The sequence below is a fragment of the Staurois parvus genome, unplaced genomic scaffold (assembly GCF_062004578.1).
Source record: "Staurois parvus isolate SC_StPar_1 unplaced genomic scaffold, SC_StPar_1.0 ptg001208l, whole genome shotgun sequence".
In the NCBI taxonomy this organism is placed as follows: Eukaryota; Metazoa; Chordata; class Amphibia; order Anura; family Ranidae; genus Staurois; species Staurois parvus.
The window spans coordinates 760286-769353 of record NW_028319004.1 but is presented as its reverse complement, the minus strand read 5'-3'; positions in this window follow the sequence as shown (position 1 = coordinate 769353).

Here is a 9068-nt window from a genome sequence, read left to right as displayed (position 1 = left end):
TACAACACAGAGTATATAGTGCAGGGGTCAGGAGTACGTAATGTACAACACAGAGTATATAGTGCAGGGGTCAGGAGTACGTAATGTACAACATAGAGTATATAGTGCAGGGGTCAGGAGTATGTAATGTACAACATAGAGTATATAGTGCAGGGGTCAGGAGTATGGAATGTACAACATAGAGTATATAGTGCAGGGGTCAGGAGTATGTAATGTACAACATAGAGTATATAGTGCAGGGGTCAGGAGTATGTAATGTACAACATAGAGTATATAGTGCAGGGGTCAGGAGTATGTAATGTACAACATAGAGTATATAGTGCAGGGGTCAGGAGTATGTAATGTACAACATGGAGTATATAGTGCAGGGGTCAGGAGTATGGAATGTACAACATAGAGTATATAGAGCAGGGGTCAGGAGTATGTAATGTACAACATAGAGTATATAGTGCAGGGGTCAGGAGTATGTAATGTACAACATAGAGTATATAGTGCAGGGGTCAGGAGTATGTAATGTACAACATAGAGTATATAGTGCAGGGGTCAGGAGTATGTAATGTACAACATAGAGTATATAGTGCAGGGGTCAGGAGTATGTAATGTACAACATAGAGTATATAGTGCAGGGGTCAGGAGTATGTAATGTACAACACAGAGTATATAGTGCAGGGGTCAGGAGTATGTAATGTACAACATAGAGTATATAGTGCAGGGGTCAGGAGTATGTAATGTACAACATAGAGTATATAGTGCAGGGGTCAGGAGTATGTAATGTACAACATAGAGTATATAGAGCAGGGGTCAGGAGTATGTAATGTACAACATAGAGTATATAGTGCAGGGGCCAGGAGTATGTAATGTACAACATAGAGTATATAGTGCAGGGGTCAGGAGTATGTAATGTACAAGTTATATAGTATAAGGGTTAGGACTCTCAGTATTAGTATTCTGTAATCAGTGGAAGCTTAAATTTGTACTGTAGACAACATGAAGAGGTGAGATGGGAATAAACCATCATGAAACAGGTTAGATTGGAGATTAACAAATCCTTGGCCAGAGGGGTGGCGTTGGACGTGGTATACTTGGACAGAGGGGTGGCGGTGGACGTGGTATACTTGGACAGAGCGGTGGTGGGGGACGTGGTATACTTGGACAGAGAGGTGGCGCTGGATGTGGTATACTTGGACAGAGGGGTGGCGGTGGATGTGGTATACATGGAGAGAGGGGTGGCGGTGGACGTGGTATCCTTGGACAGAGGGGTGGCTGTGGATGTGGTATACTTGGACAGAGGGGGGGCGGTGGACGTGGTATCTTTGGACAGAGGGGTGGCGGTGGACGTGGTACACTTGGACAGAGGGGTGGCGGTGGACGTGGTATACTTGGACAGAGCGGTGGCGGTGGACGTGGTACACTTGGACAGAGGGTTGGCGGTGGACGTGGTATACTTGGACAGAGGGGTGGCGGTGGACGTGGTATACTTGGACAGAGGGTTGGCGGTGGACGTGGTATACTTGGACAGAGGGGTGGCGGTGGACGTGGTATACTTGGACAGAGGGGTGGCGGTGGACGTGGTATACTTGGACACAGTTACCCACACACGGCTAATGTGTAAGGTAAAGTCTATGGGGATGGAAAAATCTGAATGTAAATGGATAGAAAACTGGCTTAAAGATCGTATTCAGAGAGTAGTGGTTAATGATTCATACTCTGAATGGTCTGGGGGTGTCAGTGGTGTACCCCAAGGTTCAGTGTTATTAGTGGGGTACCCCAAGGTTCAGTGTTATTAGTGGGGTACCCCAAGGTTCACTTTTATTAGTGGGGTACCCCAAGGTTCAGTGATATTAGTGGGGTACCCCAGGGTTCAGTGTTATTAGTGGGGTACCCCAAGGGTCAGTGTCATTAGTGGGGTACCCCAAGGTTCAGTGTTATTAGTGGGGTACCCCAGGGTTCAGTGTTATTAGTGGTGTACCCCAAGGTTCAGTGTTAATAGTGGTGTACCCCAAGGGTTCAGTGTTATTAGTGGGGTACCCCAAGGGTCAGTGTTATTAGTGGGGTACCCCAAGGTTCAGTGTTATTAGTGGGGTACCCCAAGGTTCAGTGTGATTAGTGGTGTACCCCAGGGTTCAGTGTGATTAGTGGGGTACCCCAGGGTTCAGTGTTATTAGTGGGGTACCCCAGGGTTCAGTATTATTAGTGGGGTACCCCAAGGTTCAGTGTAATTAGTGGGGTACCCCAGGGTTCAGTGTTATTAGTGGGGTACCCCAGGGTTCAGTGTTATTAGTGGGGTACCCCAGGGTTCAGTGTTATTAGTGGGGTACCCCAAGGCTCAGTGTTATTAGTGGGGGACCCCAGGGTTCAGTGTTATTAGTGGGGTACCCCAGGGTTCAGTGTTGGGACCCTTACTTATTAATATATATATAAACAATATGGGGTGTGAGATTATAAATCCCATTCCAGTCTTTGCAGATGACACCAAGCTGTGCCGGGGAATAACGTCCTTACAGGATGTCTCCAACTTACAAGCCGACCTCAATGCTCTGTGTAATTGGGGGACTATGGGGCCAATGGGGGCTAATGGTGATAAATGTAAGGCTCTGCACTTGGGGGGGCTAAGAATATGCATGCATCTTACATACTAGGGGGGTACAACTGGGGGGGTCAATGGTGGAGAAGGGTCTGGGGGGGTCAATGGTGGAGAAGGATTTGGGGGGACAATGGTGAAGGATTTGGGGGGACAATGGTGGAGAAGGATCTGGGGGCAATTGTGGAGAAGGATCTGGATGGGTCAATGGTAAAGGATCTGGGGGGGGGGTCAATGGTGGAGAAGGATCTGGGGTTCTGGTAAATTACCAGCCTAATAATGGCAGCAATGAAAAGCTGCGGGTTCTAAAGCGAGCAAAATCCTCTCTTGTATTAGGAGAGGTAGAGACTCCAGAAAGAGAGATATCACCCCCCCCCCCCCCCCCCGGTACAAATCATTAGTAATACCTCATCTGGAATATGCAGTTCAGTTTTGGGCTCTAATTCACAAAAAGAACATTGGGGAACTGGAGAAAGTACAGAGAAGGGCAACCAAACTGATACGAGGCATGGAGAAGATCAGCTATGAGGAAAGATTAGAGGAACTGAATGTATTCTCTACTGAGAAGAGGAGATTAAGGGGGATATGATCTCCATGTATAATACATAAGGGGGGGGATATGATCTCCATGTATAATACATAAGGGGGGATATGATCTCCATGTATAATACATAAGGGGGGATATGATCTCCATGTATAATACATAAGGGGGGATATGATCTCCATGTATAATACATAAGGGGGGATATGATCTCCATGTATAATACATAAGGGGGGATATGATCTCCATGTATAATACATAAGGGGGGATATGATCTCCATGTATAATACATAAGGGGGATATGATCTCCATGTATAATACATAAGGGGGATATGATCTCCATGTATAATACATAAGGGGGGATATGATCTCCATGTATAATACATAAGGGGGGGATATGATCTCCATGTATAATACATAAGGGGGGATATGATCTCCATGTATAATACATAAGGGGGGATATGATCTCCATGTATAATACATAAGGGGGGATATGATCTCCATGTATAATACATAAGGGGGGATATGATCTCCATGTATAATACATAAGGGGGGGATATGATCACCATGTATAATACATAAGGGGGGATATGATCTCCATGTATAATACATAAGGGGGGATATGATCTCCATGTATAATACATAAGGGGGGATATGATCTCCATGTATAATACATAAGGGGGGATATGATCTCCATGTATAATACATAAGGGGGGATATGATCTCCATGTATAATACATAAGGGGGATGTGATCTCCATGTATAATACATAAGGGGGATATGATCTCCATGTATAATACATAAGGGGGATATGATCTCCATGTATAATACATAAGGGGGGGATATGATCTCCATGTATAATACATAAGGGGGGGATATGATCTCCATGTATAATACATAAGGGGGGATATGATCTCCATGTATAATACATAAGGGGGGATATGATCACCATGTATAATACATAAGGGGGGATATGATCTCCATGTATAATACATAAGGGGGGATATGATCTCCATGTATAATACATAAGGGGGGATATGATCTCCATGTATAATACATAAGGGGGGATATGATCACCATGTATAATACATAAGGGGGGATATGATCTCCATGTATAATACATAAGGGGGGATATGATCTCCATGTATAATACAGAAGGGGGGATGTGATCTCCATGTATAATACATAAGGGGGGATATGATCTCCATGTATAATACATAAGGGGGGATGTGATCTCCATGTATAATACATAAGGGGGGATATGATCTCCATGTATAATACATAAGGGGGGGATATGATCTCCATGTATAATACATAAGGGGGGGATATGATCTCCATGTATAATACATAAGGGGGGGATATGATCTCCATGTATAATACATAAGGGGGGGATATGATCTCCATGTATAATACATAAGGGGGGATATGATCTCCATGTATAATACATAAGGGGGGATATGATCTCCATGTATAATACATAAGGGGGGATATGATCTCCATGTATAATACATAAGGGGGATATGATCTCCATGTATAATACATAAGGGGGGATATGATCTCCATGTATAATACATAAGGGGGGATATGATCTCCATGTATAATACATAAGGGGGATATGATCTCCATGTATAATACATAAGGGGGATATGATCACCATGTATAATACATAAGGGGGGGATATGATCTCCATGTATAATACATAAGGGGAGATATGATCTCCATGTATAATACATAAGGGGGATATGATCTCCATGTATAATACATAAGGGGGGGGATATGATCTCCATGTATAATACATAAGGGGGATATGATCTCCATGTATAATACATAAGGGGGGGATATGATCTCCGTGCATAATACATAAGGGGGGATATGATCTCCATGTATAATACATAAGGGGGGATATGATCTCCATGTATAATACATAAGGGGGATATGATCTCCATGTATAATACATAAGGGGGGATATGATCACCATGTATAATACATAAGGGGGGGTTGCTGTAGGAAAGTCCTGGATTCTTTCTTGGATACACAGAATATAACTGGATATAACATTTATAGGGAAAGTTGATCCAGGGAATATCCGATTGCCTCTCGGGGGGTCAGGAAGGAATTTTTCCCCTGCAGGAGGAGATTGGATCGTGCTTTGCTGGGTTTTTGCCTTCTGGTGGATCAGCTGTGGGTGTCGAATGTCTTTTTTCAGCCAGACTAACTATGTAACTATGTAGGTCCCACACCGCTGCCTCCCATCTCCTGAGACTGCACTCAGTGACTTGGGTCTGGGACACTACAGACATATCCCTCCACCCGGCACAGCCAGCAGACAACAGAGAAGGTCCCCTGGAGGAGTCAGGCACAAGGCAGGAGACCCCAGTCACATGTCCTGGGTGACTACATTATGCAATGCTTATAGGAAAAATCAACATTTTTTTGCCAGCTGAACCCCAGAACCTCCATAAATCCAGTCTAGATACATAAATTGTGTCTGCAGCACAGAGAAGGAAGATTATCCGAGAGAAATCCAGGAATACAGGACGGGGAACACAGCTCAGGAAAGTGACCAGGGGATTACAGGCTGATATCACCCAGTCCCCGCCCTACTCTGGACCAATCAGTGAGCAGTATGGGTGGAGGAATGGATTTAGTGTTCATGACCCACCTGTGCTGATCTCTGTAGGAGTGTCCTCCTCTATAAATGTCCCCGTTATTCCATCCTCCTCCATAGACTGCTGATCATCCCTCACATACGCCTCTTCTTCTTCTGCTTTCACCTCAAATTCTATATCGATTGGATCTCCACTCTAAATCAAGGAAATGAGAGAAAATATCATCTGTAAAATGTAAGGTCACATAAACAATCCACACATCATCTCCACAAGTCCATGTTCTAGATGCTCCATCCCACCAACCTTGCAATGATGAGGGATGGTGTGACCTTCCTGTGTGGAATCCCGGGAATACAGAGGACGGGGACATCTCTCTGGTGGGTTCCCATGACTGGATCCATCTGTAGGAAACACACACACTGACTGAATCCATTGTTTCTATGTGTTTATCAGATGATGGGGGATCTAGGTGGATCCTCCGTACTGCTCTCTCCTTTACAATAAAGTCTCCTCTTACCCGGTGATGTGAGGGGCGGCTGATTGTCCATCATGACGTCCTTGTAGAGATCCTTGTGTCCTTCTAAATACTCCCACTCCTCCATGGAGAAATAGACAGTGACACCCTGACACCTTATAGGAACCTGACACACACAATGATACAGTCACCATCCAGACACATCCCTTGTCTGTTACTGGAGAATGTCCCAGAATTCCCGGCACCGCTCACCTCTCCTGTCAGCTGATGGACCATCATGGTGGTCAGTTCCAGAATCTTCTGCTCTTTCTCCCTCTCAGGTATCAGAGAATGAGATGGAGGCACCATGGTGAGGCTCTGGGTTCTGCTCCATCCTCCTGAGATTGGCTCCCCACTAGACTTCTTCTGTACAACATAATCCTACAGATCAGGAGACAAATAAAACAATATCAACCACCTGACATCATCTAAATGTGTGCAAAAATAAAATGTTCTATTGACCAGAATAGACAAGAGTGATGTCATGTGACCTCCCAGAATCCTCCTCACTTCTCCGGTCAGGTCTGTGTTTTATTAATAGAGATAAGAGTGATGTCATGTGACCTCCCAGAATCCTCCTCACCTCTCCGGTCAGCAGGTAGATGATCTCCAGGGTGAGGTTTAGTATCTTCTCAGTCATGTGACTCCGGTCCTCCTCCATCCTCATTGGTGCCATCATGTGATCTATACAGGTCTCCTTGTAGACGGATAACTTTGGGAAATGAAAGTAAGAATGATTTGGATGGTATTGGTCACACAATAATAGGATGTGGATGTGAGGGGGGAATAGGAGGGTTGCTGGACATTGAAGAACTACTCCCCCCATGGGAAGACATTTTGTTTGGACTGTTTAGTGTTTACTACAATTTTGGGGTCCGGGGCCCCTTTTCTCTGTTGGGTTTGTTTGGTCTCTGAACTGGTTTTGATGAGTTTTAGATCTGCAGACAAGGAATGATAAATCTGATCCTTCCTATGACTAGTTTGCTCTGAGGCAGTGCTGTGAGGTCAATGTCGGCTCATCATGCAGGGATGGTCACTTTACATCACCCGACACCCGGGACATGTAGTTCTGGGGGCCGGGCAAGTATTGTGTTTAATCTTTATCCCTGCTGAGGGCAAGCCACAGGGCTCTCCTTTCAGGTGCCAGCCTCTGCCACCCCGTGTGTGTGATCCTCTCCTGTACCTACTATGCTTCCCCGGCTCTGCTTGCCCATCTGTGGGCCCGGGTCAGCGGGTGTTGGAGGGTAGAGGGGATGGAGGAGAGCGGACATGTTCACTCCTTTCTTGTCCTGACCCAGAAGTGACATTATGACAGATTTCCCGACCATCGAGGCCGGCAAAGAATGTAATGCGGTGCGATGTGCTCTACATTACATCCAATGGAGTACAGGGGAGACATTGGGGGTCTTTTAGACCCTGGATGTCTGAATAAAGAGAACCTGTCATCAAAAGTCATCACATAGAGGACTTTGTCCCATTAAGTAAAAATGCTTTTTTTTAATTGTAAAGAATTAAAGTGACACCCAAGTACATAACTCCTCCCCTTAAAAAATTTTGAGGCCCCCCCCACCCCCACATATATGCACACCCAAACGTAAGAGCACACGCTGGAGGGCCTACACGTGATAACATTGATTGTGATACACGTTACATATCGCCGGTCACACCAGAATGAGAGGATAATTCTAGGAGCAGACCTCCTCCGTACTCTATACTGATGACCTAGAAGGGGCTATAAATGTGTCACCTATAGATAATACCGGGGACTAAAGGTTGTCACCATTTCAGCACACACAACTTAAGGTTTGACATGTTGGATATCTATTTACTCGCTGCAACCTCGGCTTTTATATTGTTACACATAAATGGGTCATTTATTGCTTTTTGTGCCCTGAAATCAGCTTAAGTGTATTTTTTACTGAAATTTGGCATTTCATAGACTTTGTGATAATATTTTGTGACATAAAAAATTAGAACTGCCGCTATTTTATTCTCTAAAGTCTCTACTTTCAGAAAATCGATATTTGGGGGGTTTTGTGTCATCTTCAGGATAAAATGATTTTTTAAATGTGCAAAAAAGGCTCTGGGAGTGAAAGGAGAAAGGATAAGCAGGACACTCCCCTTTTCTGAGGAGCAGCCAATCGGTAGTCATTACACTGCAAGGTCTCTCCCCTCCCTGCTAGTCCCCGGGTGCGGTGCTGGAGATGGGAGGGGGAGGGGAGGAGGAGATAAACAGCGCAATGTTACACATATTACACATTTGAGTTGCTATAAAGCCCCTTTCATTTTTTTAAAGCCACAAACATTCCTAAAAGAGCCTCAGATTTATATACATTTGTTGTAAATAGGAAATAACATCTTATTACCTCCTCTGCTGCCACTTCCACCAACGTCTCCTCTATACTTCTTCCCGCCTCACCTCTCATCTGGAACTTCCTGTCTGTACCTGACATCACTTCCTGTCTGTGCCTGACATCACTTCCTGTCTGTCCCTGACATCACTTCCTGTCTGCATTCCATAGAGACTTCCTGTCTGGGTAGAAGTGAGATCCCCACCTTGTGGAGTTCAGAGGAACTGCAGCCCCGAGATCCATCCCATAATCCCCCTTCCTGTATAATATGTACCTTACAGGGATACTACGGGAGATGAAACATTACTGAATAAAGGAAGAAGAAATAAATGTAACTCTTATGTAACCAACTGTTCAACAAACATCTCTTATTACATATAGAAAAGTCTTACAAACACAGAACACAAAATACAAATGTATAGCTAATGAGAGCGATCCCGCCAAACCTGATCCTTCTGGGGGGGACAATGCA